The sequence below is a fragment of the Leuresthes tenuis genome, unplaced genomic scaffold (assembly GCF_036924035.1).
Source record: "Leuresthes tenuis unplaced genomic scaffold, fLeuTen1.0.hap1 SCAF_6, whole genome shotgun sequence".
Classification (NCBI taxonomy): Eukaryota; Metazoa; Chordata; class Actinopteri; order Atheriniformes; family Atherinopsidae; genus Leuresthes; species Leuresthes tenuis.
The window spans coordinates 32857838-32866700 of NW_027325360.1; the positions used below are offsets into that span (position 1 = coordinate 32857838).

Here is an 8863-nt window from a genome sequence, read left to right on the forward strand (position 1 = left end):
GCTGATAGAAGAAATTAATTTTATAGCAAAATCTGTATTTCGTCATATGTCGAGAGATGCTTATTGCTGAAGAAGTTCTTTCTCATTCTACAAAGTACAACGTTGTTTATCGTTGAAACTTGATTAGACATGAATAAATATGAAGGACAAAGCAGTCTTAACTTGGTTTGAGTTAATGAATTCGTTTTATAGGAGAATCCGAATTCGTGCATAACTCATAAAATAGAGCTTATTTTCGGATTCCTGAAGAATGAGTCTGGTTCTTTCTCATAATACAAAGTTTGTTGTTTATTGTTGAAACTTCATCAGAAGTGAAGAAATAAATGAATGCCTATCAACAAATGTGGGATCTAAACTCTAGTGCTTCCTCTAAAATAATTTCCTTTCTCAATTTAGAAATGTGTGTGTGTAAGTCACAACACCCGTGACACCAAAACGGCTTTCCTACACTCTAAACTATGAGCACACACACCAAATCAGAAAGGCTTTTTTCTCTCTTTTCTACATTATGGACTGTGGGGACACAAAACCGCTCTCTCTCTTTTTTTTTTTTTATCGTGTGCCAGGGCGTTGTCTCACGTATTAGATTATGCTTAAGATACGAATGGGTTTATCAGTCACATCAGAATCCATACATACTGATCCTCCCGTAATAAAATGGTCGGATCTTATCAAACACACTTTGTTTCTTGTGACAATCAAGTCAGCGAAACAGCGTATACACATCAAGACACTGAATCAAGTTTGCCACAAGAACTCATAAGTTTGGCAGTATTGCTCTGCCGTCAGCAATCATACACCCATTTTATTTTCGTGAGACATGTGCAAGCACCTGTTCATCTACTGTTCTATCACTATGAATTAGTGATCTATTATCAATAAGGATACTTCTACAACTACTATCAAAGTATGTCCGGACTTCTTATGTTGTCAGTTGCTATATATGAATAAGTGGGTAGCTACTGACAAGCATTAAGCATGTCACACAGCCCAAACATATAACATTTCAGGACACACCACACAGTTAACAACCACAGTGAAGCGTGTCAAAGCCCAAACATGTAACATTCAACAGGACACTTACACAACACATTCAAATCAAACAGTCAGACAACATACAAGAACATATACCCAGCCGGCATTGCTCCCTGCCTATTTTCGTACAGCACACTATGTGTGCGCACACCTTTATTCACAAACTCTTCAACTTATACTCTTTTACCGAAGCTGCTACAGCTCGATTGGCCGAATACCCTTTGATCCTATTTCGGTGAATTTGACATCTGCCTTACATATAACAGATTAGCGGTTTAGCAGTTTTAATTTAGTATGAGTGAAGGAATTCATTTTATAGCAAAATCCGAAATCGTGAAGAACTCATGAAAGTAAGCTTATTCTCGGATTCCTGAAACTTTAGATTTGCTCTTTCTTTTACTGCAAAGTACAACGTTGTTTTTTTTGTTTAAATCTTTCTAGACATGGTAAATATTAAGGACAAAGCAGTTTTCACATAGTTTGAGTGAAGGAATTCATTTTATAGATAAAATCCCAAGAGTCTGCTGAGAAAAGAGAGTGAATGCGAAGTAGACTTTAACACGGCTATGGGAGCGAGCCGAGTGTCGGCTAACCGGGAGAATAAACGCGACACCGAATGAGCGGTCAGAACAAAGCCTCAATACGGGATTCTCGTGGTGTTTTTGTTGCTGCCTTGTCTTTTGCATAGAGTAAAAGACAAGGCAGCCATCGAATAGGGCCCGATTGTTCCTACTTGGTCAGCCGAGGAGCAAGGGGGGCTATACCAACTAGCCTGATGCCCTGCTCCCGCAGTGACGGATAATCGTACTCTGGTTTCTCTTCATAACGTACAAGTCTTTCGCCTTTTACTAAAGACTTCCGTGGAGAGCAGCACTAATGAGTTGTTTCTATTATTGGCAGGCTTTACCTTTGCGGGTGAAGCCCTTTCTGTCTGTGCAAAAGAAATCTTGCTACTTTGCAGAGTGACTTCTCTGAGTAGAGTCGCCTTACTTGTTGTGACTGTGCCGATGTTCGAAGCTGGAGTGCAAAGTTGTTGCTTGAATGGTGCTTGCTGGAGCATGCGGGAGTGCAAAGTTATACCATTTAAAAGGGCTGAAGAGTGAATGCGAAGTGGACTTTAACACGGCTCTGGGAGCGAGCCTAGTGCGGGCTAACCGGGAGAATTGCTTGAAAGAAACGCGACACCGAATGAGTGGTCAGAACAAAGCCTCAATACGGTGTTCCCGTGGTGTTTGTGGCTGCCTTGTCTTTTGCACAGAATAAAAGACAAGGCAGCCATCGAATAGATTGTTTCTACTTGGTCAGCCGAGGAGCGGGGGAGGGGGGGGGGGGGGGTCAAGCGTCTCAACCAAGCAAAGCTCACCAAGTAGGCACAATCGGGCCCTTTTCGATGGCTGCAACACCTGAAAGAGATATTGATGCGAGACCCGATCAAATGCTTTTTCAAAGTCTAAATTTAAGATGACAAGCCGGGTGTTTCTGTCTCTAGCGTAATCAATGATGTCTCGAATCAGTACGAGGCTGTCGGTGAGTTGTCTCCCTGAGATGGCACAAGCTTGGTCTGGGTGAATTACCTCCTCTAAAACAGAGGACATCCGTGTCGCTAAAACCTTGCTAAAAAGTTTACAGTCAAAGTTTAAAAGTGTGATGGGCCTCCAATTCTTTAGGTCAGTCTTATAATTTTTTTTATAAAGTAGAGTAACTATTCCCACTCTAAAACTGTCGGTCGAGTTTTTCAAAATCTTTAAAAACATCTAAAATGTCTGATGATAAAAGGTCCCAATAGGTCAGATAGAATTCTGCAGGAAGCCCGTCTAAACCCGGAGCTCGACTTCTCTTAAAACCTGTTAGGCATTTTTTTAACTCTAAAGCAGTAAAATTCTGTGTCAAGTGTGCATTCTCTTTTACGGTTTTGTCAACGAATTTTAAGATTTCTGCCGATGTTTCCAAGTGCACTGGTTTCTCTTTGTACATGTTACTATAAAAGGTATGTACAGTTTCAATCATCTCTTGTGTGGATTTTGTTAAAAACCCATCTTCTCTTTTTAGATTTTGAATACACTCCTTTTTATTTATAACTTTCTTTCTTTTTCACCTTCCTCAATTTCCTGCTCCCTGCTTCTTACAAAAATTCCTTTACTCTTTATTTCTGCTAAAACTGACATTTCCTTTTTGACATCTTTGATTTCTTCTTTAAAGTCTATGCCACACTGATTTAGTTTAAAGTAGCGCTGTAAGCGTTTATGTAGTCCCATCATACATCTATTCTCTTTCCTTTTTTTACGTTTACCTTGCTGTTTAAAAAAAGCGAGAGGCTCTGGTGCCATCATGACTAAACCAGGTGAAGCCCTCCTCTCTGGGATGCATGGTTTTAAAACAGTCAGTAAGCTTAAAATCCCTGCATATGCCCTGAAGTAAAATCGAAGTCTTATCCACTTTAAAATCTACCCCTGCTCTTTTTCTATCTTTCCTGCTCAAGATACAGTTAAAATCCCCTCCTACAACTAAAGGTACTTGCCCTAGCATGTAAAGCTGTATATCTTCTAAAAGGTCATACCTTTCATTTTTTCCATTGAAATCATAAATATTTAAGAGGTTAAAGTCTTGCCCCATAAAATTCAAGTGTGCTAAAAGTGCCCGTCCGTCTCTCACCACTGTGCTACCTTTCACCAGAACATGCGGATTTTTAATTAGAATGGCCACACCATCATTTTTATTTTGATTTGAGCCACTCCATATCGATAAATGGGGCCACATTTCCTCCCATTGTCTATGGTTTTTTAAAAAAGGTAGTCCACATTCTTGTATTAAAAACACATCTGATTTTATGGAGTCTAAGAAGGATAAAATACTCTGGGCTCTTGTCTTTGATTTCACACTTCTCACATTTAGTGTTGAGAAGGTGAGAACCATTAAAAGCATAAAGGAAAGTAGGTATGTCATTTTCGTTTTTCTAAGTTATCAAAACAAATTACACACAGGTTATTTCTTGGGAAACTAGCTCTTCCTTCATTTCTTTAGGTGAAAAGTGAGTAGGGTGATCTATATTTCCTTTTCGGACTCTCGGTGTTGGCCTCTGACGCAATGTTGCATTTAACTTTGAGTCCCTGGGGGTTGATTGCAGAGCTGAAGTTAAAAAGGAGACCTCATTTGGTGAGTCGGAGGGGAAGACTCTAGGTTCTTCCACTGAAGAACTGTCTGAAAGGGACCTAACCCTTCCCCTCTTCTCTGATACCACTGGGGAATCAGAGGCTCAGATGCCGTCCTCTTCGGCTGTTGACCTTCGGGGAGGTGAGTATCTTCACTAGACTCACCTGTCTGCTCTTCCTCCTCATTTAGCGTAGCTCCACCCTCTGCCTGTGAATTCTCACAGACTTCAACACTGAGTGGTGAGGCCTCTACAGGCCCCTCCCCTTTTTGCTCCTCACTTCCAATCCAAGCTTTTGGCGGGAAGTTTGAATTTATTGGGTCAACCTCTTCACTTTGTTCACCAACTGCCACCTTTGGTCCTTCTCTTTGTTGGCTTGACTGTGGCTTTATCGTCTTTAATTTGTTGGCAAAAGATTTAGGGCAATCTCTGAAGAGGTGATTTAATTCTCCACAGAGATTACATTTCCTGCCATTTGGACACTCTCCAAAAGTTTGCCCAATTTCTCTGCTCTTCCCACATAACACCTTGGTACAAGCCTCAACCAGGTGCCCATGCTCACCACACTTGCGGCAGAACTTGGGCTGCCCCTGGTAGTGGATGTAACCTCGGTTTTCAAGGTGGCCAGAGTGTCGCCCACCCGCTGCACTGAGCACTCTTCAGCCCTTTTAAATGGTATAACTTTGCACTCCCGTACGCTCCAGCAAGCACCATTCAAGCAACAACTTTGCACTCCAGCTTCGAACATCGGCACAGTCGCAACAAGTAAGGCGACTCTACTCAGAGAAGTCACTCTGCACAGTAAGAAGATTTCTTTTGCACAGACAGAAAGGGCTTCACCCGCAAAGGTAAAGCCTGCCAAAAATAGAAACAACTCATTAGTGCTGCTCTCCACAGAAATCTTTAGTAAAAGGCGAAAGACTTGTACGTTATGAAGAGAAACCAGAGTACGATTATCCGTCACCCCCCCCCCCCCCTTGCTCCTCGGCTGACCAATTAGGAACAATCGGGCCCTATTCGATGGCTGCCTTGTCTTTTACTCTGTGCAAAAGACAAGGCAGCAACAAAAACACCACGAGAATCCCGTATTGAGGCTTTGTTCTGATCGCTCATTCGGTGTCGCGTTTCTTTCAAGCAATTCTCCCGGTTAGCCCACACTCGGCTCGCTCCCATAGCCGTGTTAAAGTCTACTTCGCATTCACTCTCTTTTCTCAGCAGACTCTTGGGATTTTATCTATAAAATGAATTCCTTCACTCAAACTATGTGAAAACTGCTTTGTCCTTAATATGTACCATGTCTAGAAAGATTTAAACAAAAAAAACAACGTTGTACTTTGCAGTAAAAGAAAGAGCAAATCTAAAGTTTCAGGAATCCGAGAATAAGCTTACTTTCATGAGTTCTTCACGATTTCGGATTTTGCTATAAAATGAATTCCTTCACTCAAACTAAATTAAAACTGCTAAACCGCTAATCTGTTATATGTAAGGCAGATGTCAAATTCACCGAAATAGGATCAAAGGGTATTCGGCCAATCGAGCTGTAGCAGCTTCGGTAAAAGAGTATAAGTTGAAGAGTTTGTGAATAAAGGTGTGCGCACACATAGTGTGCTGTACGAAAATAGGCAGGGAGCAATGCCGGCTGGGGTATATGTTCTTGTATGTTGTCTGACTGTTTGATTTGAATGTGTTGTGTAAGTGTCCTGTTGAATGTTACATGTTTGGGCTTTGACACGCTTCACTGTGGTTGTTAACTGTGTGGTGTGTCCTGAAATGTTATATGTTTGGGCTGTGTGACATGCTTAATGCTTGTCAGTAGCTACCCACTTATTCATATATAGCAACTGACAACATAAGAAGTCCGGACATACTTTGATAGTAGTTGTAGAAGTATCCTTATTGATAATAGATCACTAATTCATAGTAATAGAACAGTAGATGAACAGGTGCTTGCACATGTCTCACGAAAATAAAATGGGTGTATGATTGCTGACGGCAGAGCAATACTGCCAAACTTATGAGTTCTTGTGGCAAACTTGATTCAGTGTCTTGACGTGTATACGCTGTTTCGCTGACTTGATTGTCACAAGAAACAAAGTGTGTTTGATAAGATCCGACCATTTTATTACGGGAGGATCAGTATGTATGGATTCTGATGTGACTGATAAACCCATTCGTATCTTAAGCATAATCTAATACGTGAGACAACGCCCTGGCACACGATAAAAAAAAAAAAAAGAGAGAGAGCGGTTTTGTGTCCCCACAGTCCATAATGTAGAAAAGAGAGAAAAAAGCCTTTCTGATTTGGTGTGTGTGCTCATAGTGCAGAGTGTAGAGAAAAGAAAGCCGTTTTGGTGTCACGGGTGTTGTGACTTACACACACACATTTCTAAATTGAGAAAGGAAATTATTTTAGAGGAAGCACTAGAGTTTAGATCCCACATTTGTTGATAGGCATTCATTTATTTCTTCACTTCTGATGAAGTTTCAACAATAAACAACAAACTTTGTATTATGAGAAAGAACCAGACTCATTCTTCAGGAATCCGAAAATAAGCTCTATTTTATGAGTTATGCACGAATTCGGATTCTCCTATAAAACGAATTCATTAACTCAAACCAAGTTAAGACTGCTTTGTCCTTCATATTTATTCATGTCTAATCAAGTTTCAACGATAAACAACGTTGTACTTTGTAGAATGAGAAAGAACTTCTTCAGCAATAAGCATCTCTCGACATATGACGAAATACAGATTTTGCTATAAAATTAATTCCTTCTATCAGCCTGACTTAAAACTGTTTGTCCTCCTTATTTATCCACTTCAAATCAAGTTTCAACAATTAAAAAAAAAAGAGGTGCAAATGCCAACCATACATACCTAAAAGGTGGAGCGGAAGTATTCAGCTGCAAGTAGGTGTGAATGTTCGACCATAATTTGTAAAAAGCGGGTAAGAAAAGGTTCGAATGCCCGACTATATATTAACAAAAGCGGGAGGAGAGGTCTTCGGATGAGAGTTGGTGAGAATTTCCAACCATAATCTATAAAATACGGTGAAAAAAAATATGTGAATGCCTCATAGAACACTAAAAGCGGAAGTGTTCGGCTGCAAGAAGGTGTGAATGTCCGACAATATTTGGTGAAAAGCAGGTGAAGCAAGGTCTGAATGCCCAACCTTACATCATCAAAAGCGAGATCAGAGGTGTTTGGCTGCAAGAAGGCCATAGTTTGCCAAAAGCGGGTAAGGTGCGAATGACCGACTAAATATCAACAAAAGTGGGGGCGGAGGTCTTCGGATGCAAGTGGGTGTGAATATCCCACCATACAAGTATGGTGGAGAGGAAGCTGTGAATGGCCGACCATAGTAAAAGGCGGGTGAGAGAAGGTGCGAATGTCAAACCATACATAATCAAAACAGGGAGCGGAGGTGTTCTGCTGTAAGAAGGTGTGAATGTCCAACCATAGTTGGTAAAAAGCAGGTAAGAAAAGGTTAAAATACCCGACTGTACACAATCAATAGCGGGAGCGGAGTTGTTCGGCTACTAAAAGTTGTGAAAGTCCGACCATGGTTTGTAAAAAGCGGGTAAGAAAAGGTGCGAATGCCCGACAATGTATGATCAAAAGAGGGAGTGGAGGTTTTCGGCTGCAAGAAGGTCTGAATGTCCAACCATAATTTGTAAAAACCGGGGAAGAAAAGGCTCGAAAGCCCGACTATACACCATCAAAAGTGGGAGCGGAGGTGTTCAGCTGCAAGACGGTCTGAATGTCCATCAATAATTGCTAGAAAACATGAAAGAAAATTTTCGAATATCAAACTGCACATGATCATAAGCGGGAGAGGAGGTGTTCAGCTGCAAGAAGGTGTGAATGTCTACCCATAATTACTGAAAAATGGGTAAGAAAAGGTGCGAATGCCTAACCATACATCATCAAAAGAGGGAGCGGAGGTGTTCCGCTGTAAGACGGTGTGAATGTCCGACCATAGATGGTAAAAAGCGGGTAAGAAAAGGTTAAATTACCCGACTGTACACAATAAAAAGAGGGAGCGGAGTTGTTCAGCTAAGAGAAGGTGTGAAAGTCCGACCTTGGTTTGTAAAAAGCGGGTAAGAAAAGGTTCGTATGCCCGAATATACACCATCAAAAGCGGAAGCGGAGGTGTTCGGCTGCAAGATATTGTGAACGTCCGACCAAAGTTTGTAAAAAGCAGTTAAGAAAAGGTTAGAATATCTAACCAACCATAATCAAAAGCGGGAGCAGAGCTGTTCGACTGGAAGTAGGTGTGAATGTCAGATCATAATTTGCAAAAAGCTGATGAGAAAGGGTGAGAATGCCCGACTATACACCATCAAATGCGGTAGCGGAGTTGTTCGGCTGTGAGTAGGTGTGAATCTCCAACCATAATTGCTGAAAAATGTGTTAGAAAAGGTAAAAATGTCGGTCCATACATCATCAAAATCGGGAGAGGTGGTGTTCAGCTGCAAGAAGGTCTAAATGTCCATCAATAATTGCTAGAAAACATGAAAGAAAATTTTCGAAAATCAAACCACTCATGATCATAAGTGGGAGAGGAGGTGTTCAGCTGCAAGAAGGTGTGAATGTCCACCCATAATACCTGAAAAATGGGTAAAAAAAAAGGTGCGAATGCCCAACCATACATCATCAAAAGCAGGAGTGCATGTGTTCG

The 8863-nt window shown here is 41.1% G+C and overlaps 2 non-coding genes across 2 annotated transcripts; one reads left to right on the forward strand and one right to left on the reverse strand.

Moving 5' to 3' along the window:
• Window positions 1-1839: 1839 nt before the first annotated feature.
• LOC140310499 (U5 spliceosomal RNA) lies at window positions 1840-1953 on the forward strand. Its single transcript, XR_011916561.1, has one exon. It is a non-coding gene; the product is annotated as a U5 spliceosomal RNA (small nuclear RNA).
• A 3067-nt stretch (window positions 1954-5020) lies between these two features.
• Window positions 5021-5134, reverse strand: LOC140310687 (U5 spliceosomal RNA). The gene has a single exon (XR_011916734.1). It is a non-coding gene; the product is annotated as a U5 spliceosomal RNA (small nuclear RNA).
• Window positions 5135-8863: the final 3729 nt, after the last annotated feature.